This window comes from Toxotes jaculatrix, chromosome 10, assembly GCF_017976425.1.
Source record: "Toxotes jaculatrix isolate fToxJac2 chromosome 10, fToxJac2.pri, whole genome shotgun sequence".
NCBI classification, from domain to species: domain Eukaryota; kingdom Metazoa; phylum Chordata; class Actinopteri; family Toxotidae; genus Toxotes; species Toxotes jaculatrix.
In genome coordinates this window covers 12,759,842-12,768,660 of record NC_054403.1, presented here as the reverse complement: position 1 = coordinate 12,768,660, position 8,819 = coordinate 12,759,842, and positions in this window count along the sequence as shown.

Sequence of the window (8,819 nt, the reverse complement as noted above, 5' to 3'; positions counted from 1 at the left end):
AAAAGATATGGGATAGGATGTGAATGGACTTCTAGAAGCTCATAAAAAAGGGGCATTAGATTCTTAATACCCCAGCACAGAATAAAATAGCAAAAACCTGGAAGGGGACTGTAACATTATGAATTTGTCAAGGATATAGTGGCCATTCTTCCTCTCCTCCTCTCTGCAACTGAACCCATATCTCTTCCTCTCAGCCTTCATTCATAGGAACACTGCATGAAATCTCTCAGTTTGAAATCCTGTGCCCCTTTCCCCCGTCTTTGAAAACCAGATCCGCTTTGGATGGCATTGCGCCTCGCACTTTGCATCTGAATCCTAATACCCCAATAAAAAAAATCAACAAATCTATTTTTGCATATCAAATGTGCAAAGCGTCACAGCGTAGCCTGGCCTGGTCTGACCCAGATGACCTTGCTGGCCTATCCCACAGAACAATGTGAACACAGCTGTTGCCACTCTGCTTTTGTTTCAGATCAATAGCCTCAGATCCTGGCCTTGGCCTTCTAGTCTTTATGGACGATCGATAAGCAACATCCTCCTCTAGGATGCAAAGTAACATTAAATCTTCAATCAAAAAACATCACTGCCACCTCTAACCGCCCTCAATTATCCGGCAGGGTTGCCTGCAGGCCTTACATTTCCCACAGCAGCTTTCTGTGGCATGAGACAGATCTGACAGCGTGATTACAGTCCTTGTATTAGAAAATTACTGCAAAGTGTGTGTGGATTCAAGAGTGGGAGAATTACCCTGCTTATCAGATATTAGGCAAGCAGAAAAGACTGTTATTCACAGAAGGAATAATAGAGGAGCGATGTAAAACCAAACAAACAGGATTTAATTTTTCATACAGTGAACATGAGGATTAGATTCTGTATTATTTGAGGTTCAGAAGAGACTGTAATTCACTTTCCTCTTAACTGGTGTTATTGTTGCAACATGGAAGATGTCTGGAAATGCACATCAATGCACAGGCACAGGACAATTTCTGCGAAGTGTGACAACTGGAATAGAAAGATGAAATATGCAATTTATCTCTTTCCTCTGAAAAAAGGGGGGAAAAAAAATTCTTAGTGGCAGGGGTCTTGTTGCCTGCAGCTTGTCTCTATAAATATCCAAGACCCGCATGCTTTTCTGCTCACTTATCTAATTTTGGATGACTGACTTCTTAGAGTTTTATAAACACAAGGGAAGTGAATGGAAATGTGGGTAACTAACCCACAGATCTCCTGAGGTTCACATCTTTGCTATCTGCATATTTGTTTATCATGATGGAAGAAAAGGGTATTCCCAGGATTATGTACCATACATTTTGAATTTTCATGAAAAAAATACAGTGATCTCTCAGCCAATCAAACAGGTTTGCCCAGAGGATGCTTACATTAATTATATTTTAAAAATGGGAGAACCTAGTCACAGCAAAACATTTACATTTTGTTGTCAGAACTTTAGGGCCCAATTCTCCCTTTAGTGTCACTTCATCTCTTGTTATAAAAAAATGTATGTATATAATTCATAAACTTTTATGATTTTTAACAGGGCCACTTTTCCCTTTTCAAGCCACATTGTGCTCTGAGCTGTGATTATACTAAACCTACATACTGTGTGCTTTTTCGTGGGGAGCCTGCAGGGACACAGTTAGAGAAATGGGAGCCAATTTACAGCCTCAGAGCACATTTGGGGTCTCACTCTGGCCTGATTCTGCCAAGTCCAATGTGTGGAAATACCAGTGGAACAGATTACAAATGAATCCAGGGGAAGAAATGACAAAATCCCGGTGAATGTCATCACCATCAACCCCCACCCTGCAGAAAACTGGGAGCAATACCCTGTGTGGTGGGACTTCCCGGGCAAAATGCAAAGACACATAAAGGAAGACACGAGCACACATGGACACAAAACAGGCCTACAGGGACCTTCAAACATGCATACTAAGTCTTTGGGTCCCATGTTACCATACAAGTGAAATACACATCCACAAAATCATTTACTGTCCAGTTACTGAACATGTTCCTTCTTAGAATTTAAGCTTTTAAACATTTAATTTGACAGTGTAAACTCATAACTTATACAGTCCTCTACATGAAAGGCTTTGCTGGGAGTTTTTGCAAAAAAGAAATAGCCAAGTTTAAAATAAAATAGTTCATGCAAATTCTAAAGAAACTTTTTTCTTACTTGTACTGATATTGTGCCAAATTGTCAAATAGTTTTAGTTTTATTTGTCCTGGTTTTGAGACATCTGTCTCTAGGATTTCTGCTTCCAACCCAATACAGCAAAGGTGGGTAGACTTTTGTTTGTGTTGCTTACAGCACTGAAAAATTAAATTTAAAAATTCAGCAGCACCATCTCTTTCCAAAAACAGTGTCCCAGTCACCCCTGAAAACTGACAGACTCTTGGAACTACTTTCGACTGAAGAAATAGTCCCCATAAAAACCGTTGACAGTCACTGTCGGCCTGTCGATTATTCACAATATCAGGGATCTGACTTCTAAAGTAAGAGACGATTTTCAGCTTTCACTGCTCCACAAACAAAACACCACTCCCCTCCATTGTATGGAAGTGGTGACCAAATTCTCAGAGATGCATATCTCAAAATCTGAACAAGTAAAACCAGAATGTCTGCATGACTGAATGATACTGCAGGTTAGTGAGCAAATAAGTCTTTGTTTTGGAATCTGGGGGAACTGGCCACTTAAATGGTGATGGCCTGATTTTTTTCAAACACTATACAACATGTGTGATATCATAAAAAATAAAAAAAATAAAAACTTTGCTTGTTTACAGTTTTGTAGATTGTAAAAAAAAACAGTTCCAAAATCTTATTGGTGTGAAAAACGAGTAATATACACTAGTTTATTACGAGCACATACCTAAAACTAATGCAGTCTAACTGTCCTGAAACAAACCCACATTCATTAAGGTCACAATGTTCAGTGTGTGTTGAAACTGTTGTAGAGAGGTGTTAATTCAAATTTCCAGACTTTTCGGTGCCTGCAGTTAGTGTTGTTTTTGAATCGTCTTGTGTTATACTAACAGGTGTTTCTAATATTTTATCCATCCCACTTATATGAGTGAGGGTAAGGGTAGGATTTATGGCAGGCCTGGCAACTCAGTCTGTTTATTTATTTATGGAAACACCCTTGAGGGCCAAAAACCTTAAGGGCCTTCACTCAACTTAGGCCCAGGGCAGTCAGAAGCTCTGTTACACACACACACACACACACACACACACATATATATATATCACAGTGACAGGTGTCAGTCAGTAGTGCTGACTTCAGCAGGCATTGAGTCCACTGTGAGTATGCTTTTGCATTTCTTTGGCGCCCGATCCCCTCCCTCAGCTTGTGGCTCTGGCGCCAGCACTGAGCTACAACAACGAGCATACGATCGTTCACCTCCTCAGACAACCACTGTCAGCATTACAGTTAGTTATCTGTATTATCTGTGCAGCTCCACACATTCTTGGATACCCCCCCCCCCCCCCCCCCCCCCCCAGGTGAGAGTGGGTATGCAGGTACCTGCATACCCACTCTCACCTGGGCTCCCCCTGGGACAAAGAGTCCACTGGTGGATGATAAAAAGGACAGGAAAACGAGGGTGCAATAGAGAAGCCACTCTGCTGCCTTGTCATGAGGTCAGTCAAGTGAACTACTTTGTGGGGATTTTTGTATTTTTTTTTTAAATGTTTCCTCTTGGCAGCTGTAAGGAGGCTGATTTACAGCCAAAGTGTCTTCCACTCGTCATTTTCCCCCTCATTACCTTATCCCTTTCTCAAGGACTGCTCTGGAGAATATACAGGCTCAATTAAGCTGTTCTGACCGGAAATCCCATTGCTCATAAATCACCTCCAAGGGCTACTGATCAGCGCTGCAACACCACAGCGTAAAGGAGCATACTGTGGTGTGTGCTGCTGAGCAGGGCAGCAGCTATTATAAATCAAAGGAAGAGTACAGAGTATATTGCAGGGGATGAAATACTGTAGGACACCGTATCATAAATCTTGAAAATAATCACACAATGAATACAGCAGGACAGGTAAACAGTTATGATGTTATGGGAGAATGGACAAGGACTTACTCACCTTCTTATATTCAGGCAGTCTGTTAGGAGGCTGAAATTATGTCAGGAACCTTTAATACTTTGACTTTTATGACGGAGTTGGTCAGGATGTTATTATACAGGAGTGAAGGCAGAAGATTCCACTTTTCTGTTGAGCCAGATTTTGTACAGTCAAAATGTGCTGTGCTCAGCTGATGCATCGGCCTATTAAATAATCAGTAGGGGGAACATTGTCTTAATTCCTCCAAACATTTTCCCAGCGCTGTGCAATTAGAATTGCATGCCCGAACCATACCTTGAGGTGTCGTTGCTTTATAAAACATCCTCAAATAGCTGCAGAGCACTTTTCCGTACGTGTAACCCTTTTTGGTGTATAAGCGAGATAAAGACTCCGTTGGCTGTTAATTTCTTTCATGCCTTTTAACAAGAGCCTAGGGACAAACCCTGCTCTGAATGCATTACAGAGCTATTACTGAATAAGGAAAATAATCTCAGTATTAGATTTGAGCATTCAATTTGACTCCAAGGAGATAGAGGGGGTTCAGGTTTAATTAAAACAAATCCTTCACACAACTTGTGCGAGTTTAAACTCACTGATAGAATAAAAATTTTCTCACACAAATCTTTTCTGTAACTGAAATCGGTTTCAGTCGGAGCCAATCAGTCATCACGGCTCGGAGGTGACTCTCAAGTGGCGCACAAACCTGCAGCACCCAGAGTGAGGAACATTCGCTCCCGGTCTGTCACAATTCTTTCAGTGCAATCCAATCTATTTTCAGTGGTAATCTGTTGTTTTTTAAGGATTTGGGGTGGGGGGGCTCCACATACAAATGCATTGTTTTCCAGCTACAGTCACCAAACAGCATTCTTTTCTCTGGAGAAGTAATTATCTCATTGTCACCTTCCAGAGCAGGTCTGCAGGATGTATTTTTTAGGATTACGATGCAGTTGTTTTTACAAAGCCGAGTACATTATGCATGTAAGAGCCCCTTGCATTACTCATGGAGTGCCACATTAATCCTTCCAGAGATTAAATGTTGCACACAGATGGAGGGCATGTCGCGTCCACATCGGCTGACCTGCTACCATTCTCTGTGATCATCAGGACTGCACTAAACATATCTGCACGGATTACTTGAAAGTTCTAAAAATATGAAATTCTGGGAATAAATTCTGTGCATGAATGTTCTAGTGCCTTCAGTGGTGACCTGAAATAAAGCAGTCAGGCGCACTGGTCAGATCAAAAATACAAATGAACATGGGCAATAATGACAAGTGCTTATCTTAAAAATTGAGCTTGTGGAAGGAAAGAATTTAAAAAAAAAAAAAAGACTTGCTGAGTTGCTTGCTGATTTTTTTAACCAGAGCAGAGCAGCATGGCTCTAGAAATGGTGGTGTTTGTTGGTCAGTCTGTTCTCTACTTTGGTCCAAACTGAACTATCTCAACAACTATTGCATGGATAGCCATGACTTCAACATGGCTGTAGACTTTAGTCTCCTTGCTATATTTTGCATTAGCTTACACTTAGGTTTTAGGTAGAGTTTTAAACTATTTTTTAATATAATTGAGTAGTTTACTGAAAAAAATATGGAAAAATCCAAACTGTTTCTGATCTTTTCTGAGGATATAGGGTGGTAAGGATGAGATGGGGTGATTGGATTCATGACCTGAATATTCCTAAAATCCTGGCTATGGCTACATAATCATCTACTCTGCTATTTTTCATCAAGACTTGTGTCGTGTTGACGCTAATACAGAAAAACAATGTAGGGCCAGTAAATGGCTGTTGGTGGGTGTAAAAGTGTAAACAACACAAAACCGAGCAGATGTTGTTTCTCTTGGAGCACTGAAAGTGTTAAGACCTTTGCTCTCATTAATCTCTATTGGCCTGTGTCACCACTCAGAGAGAAAGGTGAGATTACTCCCATCCCCGGCCTCAGACTCTCATTTAGCCACATACTTCAAGCCATTATTCAGCCATCATGGGAAAGCTACAAAACAAATGGTATTTACCTCAAAGGCCATATTACCTCAAGGGGGAGGGTTAGGAAACTAGGAAGCCAAGAGATGGGAAAAGGAAGTGGGGTGTGAACAAGAGTTTGAAACTCATCATGGAGCTGCAGCACATTCACCTCCTCTGCAAGTGTCAGGCTGTCATCTGTCATCCTAGAACATGACAAACGGCCGAAATGAGCTGGAGAAGGATTTGACACAGATGTCTGACATCAGCATCTAATCCTTCACCACACTGTGGAAATGCCACGATCACGATGGGATGGACTTGATTGCCATGGCAACAAACTCAAAAATAATCCTGCAGACCCTGAAAGCCTGGGTGATTGGGTTTGATTTTGATTGTGGTATTAAATCGCAGCCTGCTTCTGAACCAAAGAATGACTGATTTCCAAATTAGGGCGCCGTCAATTAGTCACCCTTGTGAAGATGGCTGGCGATCTATCACAGTCCACAATCAAAGAGCTTACTTGTGTGGTTTTAACCTACAAGCTTCTTACACAGCTGAACCAAAGCTTAGCCTTAGCAGTGACACTGATTAAATCTGTACCAATGCTCTGTCTATCATTTGCTCTGTCTATCAAGACTCACTTTGCTGGGAGAAAAATCAACATCTGGACAGTTGTTTTTCAAGTTACAAGAGGTCCGGTCCAAATAAGTGAAGTCAAGGTGAAAGTGGAGGAAAGACGAATGTGTTAAGGGCGGGGGTGCAGGTGGTGGGTGATACTGAGCTGCCCTACGAGTGCGTCAGGGATAGGTCTGCTGTGTGATTAACTTTAGATAAAGGATACTAGAGACCTGGCCAAGAAGGATCAGAGCTCTTTGAGGAAACAGAGACGGGACTTACATACAGGATGAAGAACGCCTCACTCTCTACAGGATCGCAATCTGTTATTCATCAGGAAAATAATACACACACAGTGTTTAATAATCCACGTTTCAGTCTTGTGGTAGACTACGTTGCAAAATTGTTGCTAAAACACAATGAGAAAACAAACCATGACAGAAAGTGAGTGTGACAAAACAGTATTCTGGCACTCCTGCTGCGTGAACGAGTGTGTGTGTGAGAGAGAGAGAGAGAGTGCCTTGGGCAAATGCAAAAACCCCTCCTGGGGACTGGTGACATTTCTCGGTTTTGTGTGCCATACAGATTATATCCACGGTTTAACACGGGCCATGATCTGGCCTCTAGATGGCATTCAGTGTCACCTTAACCACTTCTGACACACTTTTCATTGCTGCCACAGCCTCATCCAGCACTTATTGAACAATGTCCCTGGATGGTGAAGCTTGACATTTATTTTGATATTTTTTTTACTTCAATTTCAACATTTTCACCTATACATACTCACCATTTCCTGTATCTCCAACCTTTATTTTTCAAATTACCCGTCACAGGTTGGCCCAACAGGTAATTATCTAAACAGAGATTTAATTGGAGCACTGTATCACAGATGTGTGTTTCTAATGGATGGGCATGAATAATGATGAGGCAGAGAGAGAAAGGGAGAGGTTGCATAACCCCTATTTTGAATGCTCCGAGTCCTCTTTCTCCAAAATTGATACCAAGCAAACAGTGTGGCACATGTATCTGCCTGCTGAATGGAAATTAGACACACACAAAAGCACATCAAAGGGCGTGATTGAGGGGGTTTGTTCCACAGGAGATGAGTGAAGGAAACTCAGATGTGAATTACTTTCATCATCCGCACACACACAGCAGGCCATAATAATCACGTTACCGTGTCTACTTTGTGAAACAGAATTTTCCTGTTCACAGAGTCTGGAGGGACAATAAATAGGGGCCATTTCTTTTCTTATTCATAGGCCATCCAGCACACGTGCACACAGGCCTGCTTGCTTTTTGTCCTTCATGGAAAGAGCAAAACTCTTTGTCTGTAATGCTGCTTCACCTTTGAATTGATGTGCTGCAAAATACAAGTACAACAGTAAGTAATAAAGTAATAAAAGTAATAAAAGGATAAGGCTGACATTATTCTATATGTTCTATATGTTATTCTATATGTTCTTCTCTAAGGTTTACGTGTTTATTGTTAACCATAAACCACCATTTCCCCCTGATTACCCAAGTGTTTTAAGTTACTAACTCTAACCATATTAAATTGTGATAACCACTGTCTTTCTTTAACCCTGACCATCGTACTAGGTGTTGGCAGATATTGCAGAAAGTAGAGATGTAATGATTAGTTGATCAGCAGAGAAATAATTGTCTACTACTATTATCTACTACTCCGATGGTGAACTGATTGTTTTTAATCATTTTTCAAGCACAAAAAAAGACCAAATGACGAAACATTCTCTTGATCTAGTTTCTCAGATTTGAGGATTGTCTACTCATCTTTGTCATTTCTTATTGTAAACTGAATATGTTTGGGTCTTTAACTGTTGGTTGGGCCAAAAAAGACATTTGAAGACATGACCTTGATGTCTGGGAAGTTGATATGGCCATTTCTTCACAATTTTACATTTAACTAAAGATTAACTGATTAATTGAGAAAATATATGTCAGATCAGTTGATGATGAAAATAATCACCAGTCACATCAGAAAACGAGAATTTTTTGAAAGGTTGACACTGATTATGATCCAAGGTTTTGCAGAACTGTGCAATAATTGATGTTCTTGTCTGGTGATATATTGTAAAGCCATTGTCACATGTTCAGTGTTGTGGGAATGGTGAATTGCTTTTTTTTTTTGGACAACAGTAGAATAAGCTACAGCTT